Source organism: Miscanthus floridulus, chromosome 11 (assembly GCF_019320115.1).
Source record: "Miscanthus floridulus cultivar M001 chromosome 11, ASM1932011v1, whole genome shotgun sequence".
NCBI classification, from domain to species: Eukaryota; Viridiplantae; Streptophyta; class Magnoliopsida; order Poales; family Poaceae; genus Miscanthus; species Miscanthus floridulus.
In genome coordinates, this window is record NC_089590.1 from 78,814,635 (window position 1) to 78,837,818 (window position 23,184).

Sequence of the window (23,184 nt, forward strand, 5' to 3'; positions counted from 1 at the left end):
AGAAACAACAGTTAGATACTAGTCGGTAGTCTCATTCATCATTCAGTTAACATGGCTCTCCTAAAGCTCCAGAAGCCAAAATACGCGGGCGAGCATGCAGTTTTAGCAAAAATACGCGGCGAACGCGCAATTACGAGCTGCAGCGCCATGCAAAATTCATGAGCTTTTCAAAAAAATAGCGCACCTGAGAAGAATCGAACCGTGTCCCTCCAGCCTCGGAGGCTGCACGCCTACCACTCACTCCAGCTACGAATGTTTGTTGTATGGGTGATGCCCGCAACCGTATTTAAAAGGGTAGACAGGGAAAAATACACCCTAATTAATCACTCACTCCTTGTATCCTAAATCATGCCCAAAACGAATTTTTTTGTGGGAAGGAGGGGGTATGATATTGAGTTCACATTTAGCATTTTTTGGCTAGACTCTTCCTGTTAGAAGTTGCCACTTGCAGAGACAAGGGGTGATAAGCCATAATCGGGTTAATTTTGCAGGATTGGCTTCATGAAAAACAAGAACATTTTCTGCTTCCTCAATTAAGTAAATGTTTCTCCATGCAGAGTTAAACTTATCATCATTCACCAAGTATGTCTGCATTATGTAAGATCAAAATGGGCAATGGCATGACTTTGAAGTCTCATGAAATAAGAACTATACCTATCTTGAAGATAACAAACTCATGAATCAATTGCAAAACAGCAAAGAGGTCTTTATCATGGTATGGATAAGCTGACTTCATGTTCCAATTGGCAAATGGTGGCTGTTGATGAATTACTTTTTTATGACATTTTAAGGTTTCGACAATATAAGTTCAGAATAGAAGGGCAAACATAGCCATAGAACATCTAGTACAGACTGAATTTATTATTTTAAAATTGATATACACAGCACTTTTTACTCATAATAGTTAACAGCACACCCAGTGGATCGAGCTAAAAGTGCTAGAAAGTATGATTCATATAATTTATTAATTAAGGAACAAAAAATGCCAGCACTCCTTCGCTTTGACTTAACAATTACCAATTTTTCACTTCAGTGCTTCGCATTGGAAGATAGTCATCTAGACTGGTGCTTGGCCACTGGAAACTTCCCTCTGCCAGTCCTGCTCCTGCCATGTTAGATAGTTGTGTTGGAAGTACAGACAATGTATGCAGAATAAGTTATCTAGACACTCAAGGGCAATCTTTCCCAAAAAAAAACAAAGAAGGTTATTATATCTTCAGTAGTACAGAGAGACCAAAGAAGAAATCAGGCAAGTTGTGCACTCCCTTTGGTTGCAAAAACCGTCAAAACCGCTTAAACTTTTACCACAATGATATTTAATATAATTAGACAGGAAACACGAAAAGATAGCAAGTAGACTTCTGAATGTAATGCTTAATATTGTAATTTAATGGATTTTGGGAAAATTTGTTGTCAAGTTCAAAGTTGTGTTTGGAGACAATGTTGTATAAGTCCAGAATAACTGTATTTGTGACAAGAGGGTTTAAATTGCAGTTCAATGCACAAGAACTAGTCCACAAAGAAAAACATCATCCAGAATTAAAAAAAAAATGACCTGCTAGGACTGGTAAAGTCTTCTAGTAACAGGTTGCCATTCTAGCACTGCCTGCAGCTCGTTAATCTTATTGGGTGTCCATGTTTCATTTCATATGATACAATACCGCCTTTTCTTTTTCCTACAGAAGTTTTCCCCATCAGACATCATTCCATATGTCTGTTCCTAACTGAAGTAAGATCACATTCACATTGTTCATCCTTGGTCTCCAATTCACCACCATCCAAATCCTGCTAAGCGGCATCTGATGATCTACGTTCTGTGAAGCTAATTTATATTGTGTACATCAATGGGGAAAATTGTGGATTACAAACAAAAAACAAACCGACAGATTTCTTTTATTTTTTTTTTTCCTCTTTTTTGCGAGGACAGTTTTTGAGGATATGGAATTATATGGACTATACGATTTTGCAATTGCATGAGTCAGCGGGCGGACTAATAAGCGCAAGCAAATGAAGAATGAGATTGGCGCTTCAACTGACTGCAACTCCCCATATATATGAACGGAGCAAACGGCAAGCAAAATCTAAAGACTTCAGAGATACCAAACCTATGCCGGGAGACCGCCGCGGGACGACGCAGTGCCAGCCGCGGCGCCAACCCCAAGCCCATCGCGGGAGCCTCCTGGCACCCGAGACGGAAGCCCAGGTTAGCCGTCGGCAGCGCCATGTTTCTCCGGTTAACCAAAAAAAGAATTGCGAGGCAGGCAAGGGTTTCACGGGAGTGAAGTGACCTGTTGACGCTGACGCTGTGCCTGGACTCGGCTTTAGACGGTTGACGACACGATAAAGCTGACTGTTCAGCCCAGCCCGACGCAGTGCAGTGTGGGAAAACCTTGGAGCCCGTTGTACACGGCCCCTGCTGCATTGGATTGGACCGCCGGCCCAACCAAGCTGAACGGAACAGGCCTACTAACATCTAAACCTCATTATCCAAAGAAAAAGTGAAACCTGATTTTTTTCTGAGAAATTATGACCTAGGGAATGCAGAGCTGTGTGAGTATGACCTAGGAAGCTAGGGTTTGGTGACTCCACCGACGTTTTTTGCTTCTCGACTGGCAAAACTGCCCTCGCTCGCCCTCTCTGTCTCCCTCCCGCTCGGGCTGACCAGGGATTGCCCCTGCGCAGTTACCCGGCCTTGGTGAGGGGTGACTTAGGGTTTGGGAGTTGTGGGTGTCGAGGTTGGTGTGAAGCCATGGCGATGCATCGTGGATGAGATCAACAGATGGTGATGTGGATGTTAAAGGACTTCTTAGGACCCCTGCGTCTAAGTTATGCGGAGAAGGAGGGAGTTGATTGGGGCAGGCTCCCTCGAGGAGCGCCACCAGGAGCAACAATGAGTTATTTAAGCTAGAATTGTTGTGGTTTGGGCAATGCTGCTACGATTAAGGAGCTTCACAGTTGCTGAAGAATTTTGCCCCTATCATGCCATGTCCTAGAAACACATATTCAAAGTGCGTGGTTGAAGGTCTCAAAGCACACTAGGCTATGATAATTCTTTCCCTATAAGCAGTATTGGCCGTAGTGGTGGTATTGGTATTTTCTAGAATAATAATATCTAAGTCTAGATTCTACCTTACTCAGTATTGGTATTGGTATCGTGTAAGTGCATCTAGCCCTTTAGTGGGTTTTGGTGAATTGAATGACAACACAATTAAAGGTCTAATTAGTTTGGCTAAGTGTTGAACAGAAAATTGAGTCTATCGCATATACTTGTGGGTTATGTATTAACAGTATATACAAGGTTCAACTAGTAGGCAAACTTGATGATATGCCATAGTATGTTAAAGTGAATGCCAAACTGTGTATTGTTGTATTGGAAGTTATGGAAGCAGTCTAGTTCAAGCAAAAGACAACAATGCAAATAGAATCAATGAAATGACTTCTATGTTGTAGGATATCATAGCATCATGTGAAAGCAAACATACTTGGTAAATGACAATGTATAGTAGATATAAGTCGGTCTCTATATTGGTTTGCTTACATGGATGAATATATGAAAGATCAATTGGAATATCAAGCCAAAATGAGAAGGGAATAAAGAATCGTGAATTAGCTTGACCATATTGATGTTGATCCATGTATGTCTCTATGCGAGACAAACTGAAGCTTGATTGATCTCAACATACTTGATAAATGACAATGTATAGTGGATATAAGTCGGTCTCTACATTGGTGTGCTTACATAGATGAATATATGAAAGATCAATTGGAATGTCAAGCCAAAATGAGAAGGAAATAAGGAATCGTGAATTAGCTTGACCATATTGATGTTGATCCATGTATGTCTCTATGTAAGACAAACTAAAGCTTGATTGATCTCAACATTCATATCTAGAAAAATATTCAAGCAAGGTTCAAAATATTGAAGAAATATTTTTCAATGGATGCTTAATATAATGTGACTTAAGTATGGCTTGATAGGGTGAAGATAACAAGGAAAGGGCTTCGAGGTATTAAGCGAAGGTGTAGGGCAAGCGACCGAGGTACCATGGCTAAGGTGAAGAAGAGAGTACTTGCATTGAGCCGAGGTACTAATCAAGCTATGAGGAGTCATATTATGTTGAGGATCAAATAATTAGTGGAAGTGACTTGAAGCCATGAAGGTGAACTCATATGTATAAATGGTTCAAGTCACATAATCAAGGTATAATGAGAATGAGGAAAACATATTCGATAATAGAAGTTTTCAATTACCAAATGAAGTGGCAACCAGCTCAAAGGTATTTACATTCTTTTATGCTTTGAATTTGAGTTTAGAAAAAACCGTACTATAAAGAGAGATTCTAGTACAGTTGGTCAACTGTGCAACCAGATGCTCAAAACTACAAATCTATATCCTCTTACCTAGCCAAAGCAGCCAGCCAAAAATCTCTAGATTCTACCCGTTTTGGCTAGGACGGTAGTGCCGCCCATAAACGACTATTGGGACCCAAGATGTATAAATACCATTTGGGCCAGCCCATAACGAAGATCCTTCTTCTCCAACAGCTTAGTTCAAAACTGAATAGACCAAAGCTCACCTCTCTCTCTCCTTCATTGTTGCTCCTTCATCCCTCAAATAAATCATTGATTCCCACCATTAAAACTTGAGAGAAAAGGCAGTAAAACTTGATTGAAGAGAAGATCCACTGATTCCCAAAGTCTAAGAGCATTTGGTTCATGTTTGGCCAGCAATTCTAGGGTTTGTTACTCTTGGAGCTTGCTTCTAGCCAGCTAGGCATCGCCCTTGTGCTTGCCACCTCATGTGGCAGCCTTGGGAGGTTTGTAACTTCATCCTGCAGCTAAGAAATTACTCCTCACTTTAAGAGTTCATTCTCTTGATTTGAGAACAAGGGCAAGGCAAGCCTTGGTGGCAAGCCAATCCTTTTGTGGATGCCTCAACAACGTGGACTTAGATAAGCCTTGGTGGCGAGCTGAACTATGAGATAAATTTTGTGTCTCGCATGCTTCACTTTGTATTCTTGCTGGTTCAGCTCTTTGCTAGCTGATTGTTAGGGTTAGGTAGCTCGATCCTCTCTTGTGTGAGATTTCTGTGGTATCTAGTCTTTGAACTGGATTTTGTTTTTCTGTTGCAGGATTGAGCAGCTAAGAGGGTCAGGTTACTATCTGTGAAATCTCAACGCTGTCTACTTTATTTTTGAAGAGCGGCAGTGCCGTCCTCTGTTCTAATAGAGTTTCGAGTTGAATTTTTATAGGCCTATTCACCCCCTCTAGGCCTCCTAAACAATATCAAGGTCCTTTCAATTGGTATCAGAGCCAGGCTCTCAATTTTGGGCATAACTGCCTTGAGAGAACGATGTTGACAAGTAAGGAGGTATCTGTAGAACTTTTACTTTTAGATGGCTCAAATTATACATCTTGGTCTGCTAGTGTGCTTGATGTTTTTAGGACCATGGGTCCTCAAATAGAGTAGATTGTAGATGTGAGCATTTTACCTCCTCATGATGATTTGATCTACCTATCTAGAGAGGAAGTGAAATGCTTACAACTCAATGCTCAAGCTGCTAATGTCTTATTTAGTGCTTTGAGTGAAGATGAACTTGATGTTGTCGTATTTGGAGATGGTAAACCACTTGGTGATGCTCATATCATTTGGACCACGCTCGAGAAAATGTATGGCAACTCTAAATATGAAGAGAGCAACATCTCATTGGAAAACCCACTTGAGAAATGCTCAACTTCATCGACAAATGATGAGCCTCAAGTGATTCTCTCAAAAGGCCTATTTGATCATGCTACATCCACTTCCTTGCCAACATATGACTTATTGGATGGTAATGAAATAGTTGGTGAGAACAATATTCTTACATGTGGTACTTCTACTTTCTTTAGTTCTTGTGAGACTAACATTTTGAAGGAAGAAGAAGCTTGTGATCGGTGGAAGTCAAATGATAAATCCACCTTACCAAGAAGCTCAACTCTCTATACCACTTCACATATCGGTCTCATGGCAAAGAAAGAGAAGAAAGTGGCAAGTGAGAGTGAGAGTGACAGTGACAGTGGTAGTGATGATGATGGGATCAATCAACACCTTGCACGTCTAAGCAAGAAAGACAAGTTGATAGTGATTAAGTTCATAGAGAAGATTCAAGAGCAAGAAGAAGATCTCTACAAGCAAGAAGAGCTTCTCGTTGAAAAGATCAAATGCTTGGAGAAGTTGACCAAAAAGCATGAAAAGCTTAAGTGCTCTCATGCTAGCTTGGTCCAAAGGTATGAAAACTTATCAATTGAGCAAACTCATACTATTAACTCTCTATTTTGTGTTGCTCAATTAAAAGATCAGAATTATATGCTTAAAGACAAGTTAGAAAGGCTTACTAGCAAAAATGAGACTTCGCAAGAAAGTCATGATGGGCTTTTGTGCTCTTATGAGAAGCTTATGGAGTCTCATCTTATGCTAGAAGTTGCTCATGAGGTTGTGGTAACAACACTAAAATCATACCAACCTCACACTCACAAATGCACATATACACAAGTTTTATCTATTTTATCATGTGCTAACAAGTGTTGCTCTCAAGCAAGCCAACCTTCCGTTGAGCATGTAATTGTAGAAACTTGTGATGATTCCATTGCAAAAGAAAATGAGCAGCTCAAGGAAGAAGTTGAAATGCTAAAAAGGGACTTGATTCAATGGAAGGGCAAGTGCAATGCTCAACCTTCTCAAGATAACCATAAAGACATGGTAAAGAAGCTTGAGAAGGAATCAACCGATGCATGCATCAAGCCTTATCAAAAGGGTTACAAGTCCAACAATGGCAAAGTGAAAGAGATACTTAAAGAAGTGCAATCTATCCAGAATACAGTAGTTCAGCCAGCTGCATAGACTACGGCAATGCCGCACCCTAAGGGCGGTAGTGCCGCACCTGGACAGAACAGGAAAGTTCCCAAGGCCATCAAGGTGCAACGTCAATCAAAGAAGACTCTCATCACTTGCTTCAAGTGCAAGAAAGACGGTCACCATATCAGAGATTGCCCCTTGAAGAAAGAAGAGAAGGGCATGAGCAAGATCCAAGAGAAGAAGAAGATGGCTCATGTCAAGTTCTCCAACATGGGACACAATGCTTCTATGTGTTCCAACAAGGTCAATGATCAAGCCACACTTCCAAAGAACAAGACAAGAAGAAGCAAGAGGAAGTGTTATGGTTGTCATGAGAAGGGACATGAAATTGGCTCATGTCCTAATAAGAAAAGTGAAGGCTTGTCATCATCAACAAAGAGGTTCATTAGCAAGGTAGTAAGCAAAGTGCAAGAAGAGAAGGCTAGAAAGAACAAGAACTGCCTATGCTACACTTGCAAAGAAAAGGGACATTTAAGTAAGGATTGTCCCATGGGTAACACTTCTAAGCTCAACTTGTCAATTGATTTAAATATGCTTAGAAGACCCAAAAATGACACTTATGCTAGAAAGGTGATTGGTTCACCATGTGTTAGCACACAGGCCATTTGGGTGCCTAAGTCTCTTGTGACTAACCATAATGGACCCAACATAATTTGGATACCAAATTGTGCTTAGTAAGTATTGTAGGTACTTGAAGGTGATATAAAGCTTCGGGGTGCTTGAGCAAGTTGATTGAAAATATTCACTCAAGCTATCAATCAATTTACATTGCATATTCTTATATGGTTGACCCAAAGATGAATCAATGGAAATACTTCAAACTTCATATTCGCCTTGGTAACTAGTACCTAACCCTTGCTAGCTAGCCACTTGACATGCGTAGTCTCTAATAGTTCACAAATATATGTGTGTTTGTGAATTATTAAGAGTGGCTAGAGCACTTCAAGTCTAAGTGAATCATTTGCCATATGATGCTTTTAATGGCTCTCTAGTAGAGCAAGATCTTATTCATGTTGTAGGTAATGAGAAACCACCTTGTGGGACAATCAAGAAAATAGCCATTGGTGATATAAGACCACAAGAAGTACATGCTACAAAAGTGGAAGCTCTTCAAGTTGCTGCTGTACCAAATTCCGCTGATAACTCTAATGCAGAGGTGCAGCACACCCCTGCTGCAAATCAGCAGGGCGGCAGTGCCGCACCCAAGGATGGCAGTGCCGTCCCTCCTACATAATAGCAGCTGACTCCACTCTAGTTCATGGACAAATCTACAACCTTCATATGTGCAAGATGAATATTAAAAGACCACCTCATCCATTACAATCAAGAAGGGTGGTAACATCTAAATCTCAAGTGCAATTTATTTGAAACTAAACTCCTTTGTGTCTTGTGTAGCCACTTAGGATAATAGAAGCACTTGAGGATATTCATTGGTTGCTTGTCATAGAATAGAAATATGATCAAAATTGAATTGATCATCCACATCAAGCAACATAGGTGACTTGACTTTCCTTTGTGGACTTCAAACCAAGAAAAATAAGATGAAGCAAGTTTATGTTCGTGCACATTATAAGTTGGTTTGATGGATTTGGAATCTTGGTACACATTAGAGGATGCAAGTAGATTTCAAAATGGCCAAAAATAAAGAATCAAGCTCAAGTCAAGTAAAGAGACTTATTACTCACAAGTCAAGAACTTCCTACTTGATGAAATCTTGTCATATGTTAGATTGTCAAATTCTCATTCTCATCTTATGGGCATCTACATGCTATAATGGTTGTGAGTATCTCTTGGCATAGTTCAAATTGATTACACTATTGTTGCCATGACCTAGACATAGAGTGAAAATCTCAAGTTCTTAAATGAATAAAGTGCTATGTGAGAAATTCAAATACTTAGAGCACTTATAAAATGAGACTTTAATCTATGGCTAGAGTTGTGAGACTAATCTTTCTCTCTAAGTGATTTATGTAGTCTTACTAAATGAGAATGTGTTTCTCAAATAGAGTGTGCTATTATATGAAGGCTATCAATCCAAAACCATGTGATGTATTTTCTCTCTAGCTAATTTGGATTAGATTTATCTATGTTAGCCACTCACCATAATATGGCTTAAATCTGCCCTTTGGACTTAAATGACCAACCATGCATATTTACATTTCCATTCCACTCAAAAGAATGTGCATGAGACATCAAGGGAGATTTAGTCCATGTTATGAGGTTTCTCCATTTTGGTAACCCACTTGTCATCCACATATAAATGGCTACTAAATGGAAAACTAGTGCTTGTGTTACTAATGTCGTCTTGTGATTGAGCTTATTCATAGAAAATCAATAAGAAGATGTTGTGCTAATTTAATTCACAAGCTTAAAGGTTATTCTTCACCTAAAGAAAGATGTTGCTGCTAAAGACCATTTAGATCAAAAGTTTCAGTTTCACTTGAATCAAGTTTGAGGTTGATTTGAATAAGCTATACAAGAAGAATTCACAAGATTACGAGTGTTGATGAGATGACTGAATGGATATAATATCTTGTATGTATTCTCAACTAAAATCACCTCAAAGATTGGACAGAAAAAGAAGAAGAATCATCGATCATCAAACATGTCTAGAAAATTGCAAATCTGAGTTGACTGCCTTCAAGCATGGATTTGGAGATTCAAATACTGATAAATTGACCTGAAACTTTGTGAGCATGCTATACACATCTAGTACTTGCTGCTGTACAATTGGTATGAAGATTGGTTTTGAAGAAAATCAGTTTTGAGTTGGTTTCTGTCACCTTCAATAGTGCAGTTTCAGATTTAAGCACTTTTGGTAGAAAACTATTTTCACAGACCAAATGGAGTTCAAATGAGCTAAATTTTTTAGAGAAGTTAGAGGACTCATAGATGAAGATCTCTACCAAATTTCATGCATATTGGGCTAGTGGTCTGAGAGATATGGATTTCTTTTTCCTTTCTAAGGATGATAGAATCTGAAAACTGACTGAATGGAATTGGATTACATTGTGGCAACAAGATTGAGTTAGCTCTCAAGTTGGTCATAAAGAATCAATAAATATGAGAAATATAAATTTGGTCTAAAGGAGTTTCAATGAAAAAAAAGAACTCACACAAGGGTCCAAATAAGTTGCAATCAGAGTACAAGCAGTAGCAAGTGATTGCAATTAGTTGGAACAAGAAGTAATCAGCTGAGACTATTGAATTGCAAGCAGTTTCAAGGAGTTCAAATCAGTTGAAGTATAGTGCAAGTCACTCCCTTGACCTCATATTGTTAATGTGCTTAAGTGAACTTTGTGTACTCTTGTATGCACAAATTTAGGGGGAGCTTAGCCTATATCTTGTGGGATTATTGGTTTCTTTCAAGTGTTTGATGTGTAGTCCCACACATGAAAAAAGGAGGATGGGTAGTTCCTTTGGATTCTCTAGGTGTTTCACAATTATTCTAGGAGGTCTCGGTCTTTATAAACTAAGTGCTCCTGGTTTAAATGTTGAATGTCCCAATCCTTTAAATAGACATAGATTTGGATGAGATGGAGAAAATAATTAAAGAGTGGGCTTTCATTGTTATTTTTCCTCTCTAAGTGCTCATCAAGTGTCTATGATCCATCCCATTAATATCCCAGGATCTTATCAATAAAAAGTGGTAACTCCTAGTTCATAACTTGCAAATTTCATGAATTTTACTTTTGCTCTCTGTGTGAGTTGCTTTAGGTAAAGAAAGAACTAGGAAACTAATGTGGATCTTGGATGATCACAAAATCTCTAATTCACCACATTTCATCAAGAGAGAACTATAGCCATCCAAATCATTGAAGTCTCACCTATGATGGTCATATCAATGAAAATTTATGTGGTGATCTATCTACCTTGGTGGTGGTATGTTTCCTTGGCATAATTTTAATTGTTGTAAATTTATCATGTCTTTACCAAGATATAGGATAAACTTCCCTCGACTCTTAAACCAATTCTAGTGCATTTCACAAGTAATTCAAGCACTTGATGCACATATTAAGGGGGAGCCCATCCTATGCCTTGTGTCTTTTAAGACTAACCTTTTCTTCTAGTGAATTTGTGTAGTCTCTTACTGAGAATGAGTCTCTCATGAGTATGCTACATTGACTCAATCCAAATTGGTTATCTCTCATATTTATTTGGATTGTATTTTTATCTCTTAAGTAGCTACTCTCCATAATATAGCTTAAATTCTCTTGTTTGGACTTAATTGACCAAAAGTACCTATGTTCTTGCCTTCCACATGTATATGTATGCACTATCAAAAAAAGGGAATTTAGTCTATGTTATAAGGTTTTGCAATTAGTTCCAAAATAATCACTAGTTATGAAATTCTCTTGTGCAATTTAATGCTATCTCTTGTCTTTATGAGCATTTCCTAGGTGACATTATGAGATATGGGCATTCATTCTAATTGGCATCAACTAGTGAAGATCCTTTCAATAGAACAACACTCACACTTGTTGATCTTTGGGATTTCTCTTGGTTGGGCTGGATAGCTCTCGAAACAAGCTTTCCAGAAAGTCTAAGATCACTAAAAACGGAGTTCGGAGTAAAGAGATATGATGTTTTTCGTGAGGTGACCTGTGTTGTTTCTGAGAGCTACGGCAATGCCGCGCATAAGGGTGGCGGTGCCGCACCTATACAGGTCTCGATGGCTAATTTTTGAACTCCAATGGCTAGTTTTGGTTTTGGGTGTATATATACTCATCCCACGACCCTTGGTCTAGCTGTTGATGACCAAAATATTACAAAGCCTTATGAAGACTCTCAATTGGTGTCAAAATTATGAAGATCATATTTTAATTGGTATTGATTGATAATCTTTAACTTGGTATATCAAGAAATATGTCTTCAGCTGATATCTCAATATGACAACAAGAGCTAGCAATAGACTTTCAATTGATATCAAGCACAAGTTTATAATATCTCCATGAAGATGATGATGATGAGAGATAGGCACAAATAAAATTATCTTACATAAAGAAGTACTAGTCCCATCAAAGCATTAAATCCAAGTATTGAAATCATCTTCATGGTGGAGATTATGAGGCTTAGAACAAAGGTATATAGCTCCATGAACTCATGTATTACCTTTGTGCATCTAGGCCTTTACATGCTAGTGTGTGTATGTGTATACAATTTTTGAGTCACACCATAAGTTTGTTCTTGTAGTGGCGATTAGAGAATTCTTTAGATATTTGGTTGATACCTCTTGTGGTGATGACATGAGTTTGTCTCATGTTATGCTGTCATCTAAGTGAGGTATGAGCCAAATATGCTAACCTCTCAAGAATCTTGATCTAAAAGTTGCATACTTTGTTTGGTAGAAAATAGGTGAGAAATCCCATATGTTAAACTTTTACCTACTCTTGCCCTCCCTTGTCGATCATCATTTCTTCCTTTTGGTGGAGAGATCCTTTTTGAAAATTAATGTAAAAGGAGGAGAAATATTGAGAGAGAATGTAAGGGGAGAGAGATTGATATAAGGATGGAAAGGGGTAAAGGAGAGGCATACATATAAGGTTAAAAAAATTTATGGTGTGTGCAATGATAGTTTAAATTGATGCTCTTGAAAAGGACCATTTATGCTGGTGTGTGGCATTCATGCCTTAAGTGATGCTTGTTTTCTCCTGTGTTGGTCAGGCAGGTGCGGTAGTGCCGCTCTCTGGTGCGGTAGTACCGCCCTCTGCTGGTTAGCAATCTTTGAGTACATGAACTGTCATGAGCATCACGGTTATCATGTTACACCTTGCACCCCATGGATGCTAAGATATAGGGGAGTTCACACACTTCATCTTAAATATGTGTATTTGGCATTTGAGGCTAAAATTTGAATTCCTTCAATGCACATATTTAGGGGGAGTTTACTATATAATAGGATTCAAAATCTTAATGTTTACCAATCTCTTGTAAGCTTTAGTTGTGTTATCATCAATCGTCAAAAAGGGAGAGATTGTAAGTGCATCTAGCCCTTTAGTGGATTTTGGTGAATTGAATGACAACATAATTAAAGGTCTAATTAGTTTGCTAAGTGTTGAACAGGAAATTGAGTCTATCGCATATACTTGTGGGTTGTGTATTAACAAGTATATACAAGGTTCAACTAGTAGGCAAACTTGATAATATGCCACATTATATTAAAGTGAATGCCAAACCGTGTATTGTTGTATTAGAAATTTATGGAAGCAGTCTAGTTCAAGCAAAAGACAATAATGCAAATAGAATCAATGAAATGGCTTCTATGTTGTGGGATATCATAGCATCATGTGAAAGCAAACATACTTGGTAAATGACAATGTATAGTGGATATAAGTCGGTCTCTATATTGGTTTGCTTACATGGATGAATATATAAAAGATCAATTGGAATGTCAAGCCAAAATGAGAAGGGAATAAGGAATCGTGAATTAGCTTGACCATATTGATATTGATCCATGTATGTCTCTATGTGAGACAAACTAAAGCTTGATTGATCTCAACATACTTTGTAAATGACAATGTATAGTGGATATAAGTCGGTCTCTACATTGGTGTGCTTACATGGATGAATATATGAAAGATCAATTGGAGTGTCAAGCCAAAATAAGAAGGAAATATGGAATCATGAATTAGCTTGACCATATTGATGTTGATCCATGTATGTCTCTATGTGAGACAAACTGAAGCTTGATTGATCTCAACATTCATATCTAGAAAAATATTCAAGCAAGGTTCAAAATATTGAAGAAATATTTTTCAATAGATGCTTAATATAATGTGACTTAAGTATAGCTTGATAGGGTGAAGATAGCAAGGAAAGGGCTTTGAGGTACTAAGTGAAGGTGAAGGGCAAGCGATGGCTTGGCGACTGAGGTACCATGGCTAAGGTGAAGAAGAGAGTACTTGTATTGAGTCGAAGTACTAATCAAGCTATGAGGAGTCATATTGTGTTAAGGATCAAATCATTAGTGGAAATGACTTGAAGCCATGAAGGTGAACTCATATATATGGAAATGGTTCAAGTCACATAATCAATGTATAATGAGAATGAGGAAAACATATTCGATAATAGAAGTTTTCAATTGCCAAATGAAGTGGCAACCAGCTCAAAGGCATTTATATTCTTTTATGCTTTGAATTTGAGTTTAGAAAAAGCCATACTATAAAGAGGGATTCTAGTACAGTTGGTCAACTATATAACCAGATGCTCAAAACTATAGATCTATATCCTCTTACCTAGCCAAAGCAGATAGCCAAAAATTTCTAGATTCTACCTGTTTTGGCTAGGGCGGCAGTGCCACCCATAAACGACCGTTGGGACCCAAGATGTATAAATACCATTTGGGCCAGCCCACAATGAAGATCCTTCTTCTCCAATGGTTTAGTTCAAAACTGAATAGACCAAAGCTCACATCTCTCTCCTCCATTGTTGCTCCTTCATCCCTCAAGCAAATCCTTGATTCCCACCATCAAAACTTGAGAGAAAAGGCAGCAAAACTCGATTGGAGAGAAGACCCACTGATTCTCAAAGTCTAAGAGCATTTGGTTCACATTTGGCCGGCGGTTCTAGGGTTTATTACTCTTGGAGCTTGCTCCTAGCTGGTTAGGCATCGCCCTTGTGCTTGCTAACTTGTGTGGCAGCCTTAGAAGGTTTATAACCTCATTCTGCAGCTAAGAAATTACCCCTCACTTCAAGAGTTCATTTTCTTGATTTGAGAACGATGGCAAGGCAAGCCTTGGTGGCAAGCTAATCCTTTTGTGGATGCCTCAACAATATGGACTTAGGCAAGCCTTGGTGGCGAGCTGAACCACGGGATAAATTTTGTGTCTCGCGTGCTTCACTTTGTATTCTTGCTGGTTCAGCTCTTTGCTAGCTGATTGTTAGGGTTAGGTAGCTCGATCCTCTCTTGTGTGAGATTTCTATGGTATCCAGTCTTTGAATTAGATTTTATCTTTCTGTTGCAGGATTGAGCAGCTAAGAGGGTCAGGTTACTATCTGTAAAATCTCAACGTTGTCTACTTTATTTTTGAAGAGCAGCAGTGACGCCCTATAAGGCCGGCAGTGCCGCCCTCTGTTCTAATAGAGTTTTGAGTTGAATTTTTATAGGTCTATTCACCCCCTCTAGGCCTCCTAGGCGACATCAAGATCCTTTCATATCGATTGTGTGATTACGGAGGAGGGGAGGGATCCATGGAGACTCTTGTGTTTATGGCGAAGCATAGGTAGCGGAACGGCACAAGACATGTGACATGCTTAAGTTCATTAAGTCATCATCCCCGTTGTTAGGGATGTGTATCTATGACTTCAATGAAGTTTTACTTCACTTGGAACATGTTGGCGTTCAGGAGATGAGCTATGGTCAGCTAGCAGGTTTCTGGGAGATGGTCTTGATGTGTGTGGCATGTACGACCTTGGGTATGAATTTTGGAGTTGGACTTTTGAGAAGAAGGTCATCGAGGGAAGTTTTGTCAAGTCCACCTAGACAAAGCTCTTGCAACGACAGATGGTATACGTGAATTCCTCAAGCAAAAGTTGAACACTTGACTGTGGCTGCATCCGATCAAGAACCCATCCTTTTAAGGTGGGTGCATGGGAGGGGCCACAAGGCAGGAGGTGAAGGAAGGCGTTTAAATATGAAGTGGTGCGGGAAACCCATGCAGAGTTTCTACGACTTATCTAGCAAGCTTGGCATTGAGACGGGAAGGCATGAATTGTGAGGGAGGTAGAGAAAAGCTAGCATCTATGGCTGCTAGCCTTAGTGCTTGGGGTCTACAATCCTTTGGGCATGTCCAGCAAGAACTAAAGGTGCTAAAAGATAAGCTCGATCAACTGCAGTCTGATCCATAACATATGGAGCCAAGCTATGAGGAGATTAAGGCCACGAAGAGAGTTGTTGAACTTAATCAACATGAGGAAATCATGTGGAGACAGTATTCTCGCATTATGTTGTTATCGACGAGGGACCGGAATACACACCCTTTTTCCACCTATGTCCGAGCTAGAGGAAACACCGGAATAAGATTAAGAAATTTAAAAAAGTGAATGGGGAATTCACTCAAGATATACAGGAGATTGGGTGCCTGGTCTCCGAGTTTTATAGTGAGTTGTATTCTTTGGAAGCAATGGAGGAGTTGGGGTGATAAGACCGGCACCAAAGGAGAAGCAGGGCGCTGGGCATGTTGGAGTTCTTTTAGTCATATTCATCAGATCGGGTTAGGGTTAGGATGTCGGTGGGGTGACTAGCGGCGCGGTGAACCTTGTACTACGAGCCCCACCCCCCACCTTTCCTTTATAGTGCTGTGCGATGGGGGCCCACCAACCATGTAGGGTTGGGCGCCCCCGATCAGGGTGCGAGAACAAGGCCCAAAGGCTGTTGGGCCTAATGGCATGGGAGATCAATCCAACATTCTCCCCCTTGATCTCTCATCACTTTCTTCGTTCTTTAATTCTTACTCAAAACTTTCGATTCATATTTTTCTTGCTTCCATCCTATTTCATCATAGATTAGTGCATAGAACTATCCCATCATCACAGCAATTAGTGCCATTAGACTAACAACCACAATACACTTCTCCGTTTTGAAATATAAACTTTCTTTGGGCCCTTTGTATGTTCGGGAATCATAGGCTTTCCCTTAAACCCATGCCAGCTACGTGTTCTCTAAACACGTTGGGTGGTAAGCCCTTTGTGAGTGGATCCACGAGCATTTTCTCTGTAATTATATGCTCAAGATTTATTATATGATCCTGAACTTTATCTTTCACAACATAGTACTTTATGTCAATGTGTTTGGCAGCACCACTTGACCTATTGTCGTGAGCGTACTGTACCGCTGAATTGTTATCACAATACAATCTCAGTGGTTCATTTATATCATCAATCACTTTCAATCCAGGTATGAATTTCTTTAGCCAATTCACCTGCCCTGTTGCCTCATAGCATGCTATAAACTTGGCATACATTGTCGAGGATGTAGTCACGGTTTGTTTGGAGCTTTTCCACGATATAGCCCCTCCTGCGAGAGTAAATACATATCCTGACGTGGATTTTCCTTCATCTCCCGCATAATCAGAATCTGAATACCCCTCTATCTATAGGGAATCAGATCTTCTATACGTAAGCATGAGGCATTTCGTACCCTGCAAATAACGCAGGACTTTCTTCACTAATTTCTAATGTTCAATTCCTAGATTCTTTTGATATCTACCAAGTAACTCGGTAATAAAAGCTAAGTCAGGGCGTGTACACACTTGAGCATATTGTAAACTTCCAACAGCTGAAGCATACGGTACCGCTTTTATTCGGTCAATTTCATATTGGTTCTTGGGACACTGATGTTCCCCAAATCTATCGCCCTTGACTATAGGAGCAGGTGAAGGACTGCACGCATAGATACTAAATTTCTTTAGGACCTTTTCTATGTATGCCTTTTGCGATAATCCTAGAACCCCTTTTCTCCTGTCTCGATGAATCTCTATTCCCAAAACGAACGAGGCCTCACTGAGATCTTTCATATCAAAGTTTGAGAACAAGAATTTCTTCGTTTCTATTAGTAGATTAATATCACTACTAGCAAGCAAGATATCATCCACATACAAAATTAGGAATATGTACTTTCCATTCTTGAACTTTGCATAAACACAATTGTCCTCAACATTTTCTTCAAACCCAAAACCTTTTATCGTTCTATCAAACTTTAAATACCACTGTCTTAAAGCTTGCTTCAATCCGTAGATTGATTTCTTCAGGCGGCATCTCATATTTTTCTTTCCTTTTACGACAAAACCTTTTGGTTGTGCCATATAAACATTTTCTTCCAAATCCCCATTTAGGAAAGCCGTCTTTATATTCATTTGATGTAACTTCAAATCATAGTGGGCTATAAGTGCTATTATAATTCTGAAGGAATCTTTACATGAGACTAGAGAAAACATCTCATTGTAATCAATCCCTTCTCTTTGCGTGAAGCCTTTCGCCACAAGTCACGCTTTAAATCTTTCTATATTCCTTTGGGAGTCATATTTTGTTTTATAGACCCATTTACAGCCTACTGTTTTAGCTCCTTTAGGAATATTTTCTAAGTCCCAAACTTTATTGGTACTCATTGATTTCAATTCATCTTCCATGGCCTTAAGCCACTTTGATGAGTGGTAGCTTCTTATGGCTTCTTCAAATGAGGTGGGATCATCCCCCATCTGACATTCTTCTGTTTCATAAACTTCATAGTCATCAGTAATAGCTGATCTTCTTATTCTTTGAGACCTTCTAGGTGCCTCCAGCACTTGTTCCACATTGGCTGTTGTTGTTCTTCCTTATGTGCAACATTTGATTCTATAGGTTCCTCAAGGATAGGTTCCTCAAGGATAGGTTCCTCATGTTCATTTATTGTCGCCACGGGAGAACTTGCAACAGGTGTTGGCACTATAGTGTCCTGCACTATCGGTGCAATAGCAGCAGGTAGCGTGAAGAATGGTTCTTCAACCATCGGAGTGGGTACATGTACCCGCTTCTCTTGTAGGCTGATTTCTCGTGCTACCATGCTCCCCCTGATTATGTTATCCTCCAAGAACACAGCATGTCTTGTTTCTACAATCTTCGTATGTCTGTCAGGACAATAGAAGCGATATCCTTTCGATCTTTCTGGATAGCCAATAAAATGGCAGCTGACTGTCTTAGAGTCTAACTTTTCTATGTTTGGGTTAAATACTTTTGCCTCAGCTGGATAGCCCCACACACGCAAATGGTTAAGTGAGGGTTCCCTTCCTGTCCATAATTCATACGGTGTTTTAGGCACCGATTTACTTGTTACTCGATTAAGTATGTGAATGGCGGTTTTCAGTGCTTCCATCCATAAACTAATCGGTAATGTGGAGTAACTCATCATGCTTCTTACCATATCCATTAAGGTACGGTTATATCTTTCAGCCACTCCATTCTGCTGAGGCTCCCCCGGTGTGGAGTACTGAGCAACTATGCCATTTTTCTGTAGGAACCTTGCAAATGGTCTAGGAATTTGGCCATATGGGGTATGTCACCCATAGTACTCTCCACCTTGGTCTGATTGTACTATCTTAATTTTTCTTATTGTGCTGATTTTCAACTTCAGCTTTAAATATATTGAATTTATCCAATGCTTCCGATCTTTCTTTAATTGGATAAATATTGCCATAATGAGAGTAGTCGTCTGTGAATGTTATAAACGAGTCATAACCATCCACACTTTTTACAGGAAAAGGACCACATATGTCTGTGTGGATTATTTTCTAAAATTCCTGTGCTTCGTTTGACATCTTTCTTAATTTTCTTGACATACTTTCCTTTGATGCAATCAATACATTGTTCTAAATCTAAAAATTCTAAGTGCGGGAGAATTGATTCCTTAACCAATCGTTCCATTCTCCCCCTCGAAATATGGCACAAGTGACAATGCTATAATTTCGAAGAGACAGTATCAATTCTCTTCCGCTTCTTAGTTACATCCGCAGATGGGGAATCATTCATATTCTCATCGCATACATTGTTCACATTCTTAGCAAGAGATAATAAATAAAGCTTATCTTGTCGTAAGGCAAGACCAACACATTTATTATTAACCAGTATCTTATACTTACCATCACCAAAATGGCAATCAATTCCATCATCATCAAGTTTCGAAACACTTATCAAATTTCTACGCAAAGAGGGAATATAAAGTACTTCTTTAAGTCTAAGTACAAAACCATTATTCAATTCTAAAGAAAAAAATCCAATGGCTTCAACATTGGCTTGCACTCCATTTGTAACTTTAATCGTTCTTTTCCCTCTTTGCAAGGTTCTCGTCCCACTTAACCCCTATAAGGAATTTGCAACATGAGTAGTTGCTCCTGAATCAACCCACCAAGTGGATTTATCATAACATAAATACAGGGATTCATCTACAAATGTAATAAATTCATCACCTTTCTTTAGCAGAGATTTCAGAAAGTCTAGATAATCCATCTTGTAGTGTCCCTTCTTGAAGCAGTGCTTGCACTGATCTTTTTCAGCTCCACCATACTGCTGATTCTCAGAATCCTAGGGTTTCTTTCCCTGTGAACTGGAGGAAGAGGACTTATCCTACTTAGGTTTTCCTTATGGTTTAGAATTCTTGCTATTAAAGTTCTTTCTTTTGTTATCCTTCACAAAATGAGCAGATTCACCTTGTGAGGACTTTATCCTCTCCTCTTCTTGAGCACACATTGAGATGAGTCTTTCTATGCCCTATTTTTCAGGCTGCATATTGTAATTCACAATAAAGGTGCCATATTCTTTTGGCAAAGAAGCAAAAATCAAATGAATCAGGAAATCCTCCTCCTTTAAATTCATTTCTTTTAGCTTAGATGCCGTAGTGTTCATCTTTAAAATGTGCTCTCTTATGCTACCACCAGTGAATTTCTCATTCACAAGCTTCTTAATCAGTGAACTTACTGTGGCCTTGGTAGACCCAGTAAACTAACTCTTGATTTTCTCAAGATATTCTCTGGCAGTAGCACATTCAGGGACTGAGCCCCTTATCTGTTCTTCTATGGTGGCTTTGGCTACCAACAGGCACTTGCGGTTGGAGAGAGTCCATTGCCTATGTTCAAGGTCATATTTCATTCTTATTTCAGCATGATCACGCTTTCGAGCAGCGAAATCAGCGTCAGATTCATTTTCACCTCTCACCGGGTCCTCTGGCTTAGTAGGACATGGTGAGGTGATGGCAAAATCAACCTCTCCCAACGCAAGTTTTAATTCATACTTCTTCCGCCACACACGGTGATTGGTCCCATTGAGTGTCGGGATGTTGATAATGTTCACAATGCATTTGCCTCCTGAAATCACACCAGAGTAAGTAAGAAACATTTATACATAAAATTTCATGCTTTTAACTCAGCGTTGATCAAATTAAAACTTATAATTCATCCATGCAAAATATTTTACATCACCGTTGGGTAGAAGTAAAATTAATGCACAATTTCTCATGGATCAAAAATTATAATATTGTTATTAACAACGTTGGTCAGAAAATAACAATATCATAATCGCATCAAAATTATCAGAAATTCATTTCTCTTAAAATTAAATTATCCCGTTGGTTCAAATTTAATCAAAGAGAACAATAATTATCATACACAGCGGAAACATTAATAATCTTTTCATATTATTATTTTCCAGAAGCACTAAAATTTACTGTTTTTCTGAGCAAAATATCATTGGATAAAATTTGCACAGAAAAATTGTATCAAAATCATTCAAATTCATCAAAATTATGCATTAAAATTGCTCCTGAAAAATAACAAAATTTTTCTTCTTTTATTTCAGCCCAGCGCGGCCCAAGACGGCAAAAGCCGGCTCGGCCCAGTCCTCCGCGCGCGCAGGCCGCACCCAGGCCGCAACCTGGGCCTGGGCCAGCAAAGTGCCGCGCCCGCTCGTGCCCGCCTAGGCCGGCGAGTTGGCCCATCCAATCTCGAGCGTCCGTCTTGATCCGACGGCTAAGCGTCCGTTTCGACCGGATCAAAAACGTCACCACGGCCGGTGGCCTGGAAACCCTAGCGCATTCGCGCCAGCTCTCTCTCTCTCTCTCTCTCTCTCTTCTTCTTCTTCGCCGCACTCTCTCTTCTCTCTTCAGCGCAGCGCAGCCACAACCGAGAGCGAGCGCGACGAGCGAGCGGGCGGTGGAGCGAGCCTCGGCGCCGTCGCCGGCCCCCTCGCCGGCGCGCGTGCTCCCCAATGGGTGAGCACGCCGCCGTCGAGCGGCCTGGCCGCGACGCTTCCTTGGCCGAGCCCGACGAGCCAGCGTCCCCGGCTCGGCTTCTTCTCCCGTGCCGGCGAAGGTTCATCCGACGCACCCTAACCCTAACCCCACTTTCCCTTTTCTGATTTGAGTTGTTCTTTTTGGGTTCATCCGAATGGGAAACTAGGGTTAGGGTTAGGGTTCGTTCTTGCCGATTCGGTTTTCTGTGCTTTCGATTTCTTTCTTTTTCGTTCATCTGAATGGGAAACTGGGGTTAGGGTTAGGGTTCCGACCCTTCTTTTCTTTCTTCTTCCCCTTCTCCCCTCTTTCGGATTTGGGTCTAGGGTTTTCTCTTATTCGAAAGGATTTAGGTCTAGGGTTCTTGTTTCTATTTTCTTTTCTCGATCCAGTTTCTTCTCGGAACCTAGCTCCAGTACCATTGTTGGAGTTCTTTTAGTCATATTCATCAGATCAGGTTAGGGTTAGGATGTCGGTGGGGTGACTGGCGGCGCGGTGAACCTCGTACTGCGAGCCCCGACCCCCACCTTTTCTTTATAGCGCTGTGCGATGGGGGCCCACCAACCATGTAGGGTTGGGCGCCCCCGATCAGGGCGCGAGAACAAGGCCCAAAGGCCGTTGGGCCTAATGGCGTGGGAGATCAATCCAACAGGGCAGGGCCATGTCCCTTGCTAGATCCCGCCTCTAGCACAGTGGACGAAGATCAACGTCGACACTTCTATCTCCAAGAATCTGCATACTGGTTCGGCAACTGTTGTTGCGTGGGATGGGAATGAAGCTTTTCTTGGGGTCATCGGCATTGGTAGAGCGATGGAGCCAGAATTAATGGAGGCAGTGGCTTGCCGGGAAGCGCTGGCATTGGGCAGCGATCTGGGCATACAAAGGCTTTAGGGCCTTGTTTAGATTGTAAATTTTTGCAATCTGGACACTGTAGCACGTTTCGTTTGTATTTGACAAACTTTGTCCGATCATGGACTAATTAGGCTTAAAAGATTCGTCTCGTGATTTACAACCAAACTGTGTAATTAATTATTTTTTTACCTATATTTAATACTCCATACATACGTCCAAAAATTGATGTGATGGAAAGAAAGTAAAAAAACTTAGAATTTAGAGATGATCTAAATAAGGCCTAGGTTGCTTCGGAGAACCACATCAAGAGCATTGGAGGAGCAAGTATGAGTCCTCATGGCCAGATTATTCAGGAGATCAAGGCACGATCACTGGAGTTTGTCTCGGTGAAGTCTGTTCGCGAGTCATAAGTCCACAGGGATGCTAACAGTCTAGCAAGGAGTAGTATCTACGAGTCTACTGATAGATTTGTTTGGTTTATGAACCCGCCAGAAAAATTCCTACTCTCTCGAGGATTGTAGAGTCTAAAAAATCTAAACACTTCCTAAGCTACCCTCGGTTCATCATGAATCCCTCTCTCGTCATACAGTCAACTCAAAGAGTAAGACTGCGTTCATTGCAGCTCCAAGCCTCCACGGTGCAGCCAATCAGGCCTTAAGGCCATGTTTGGTTTCAAATAAGTCAC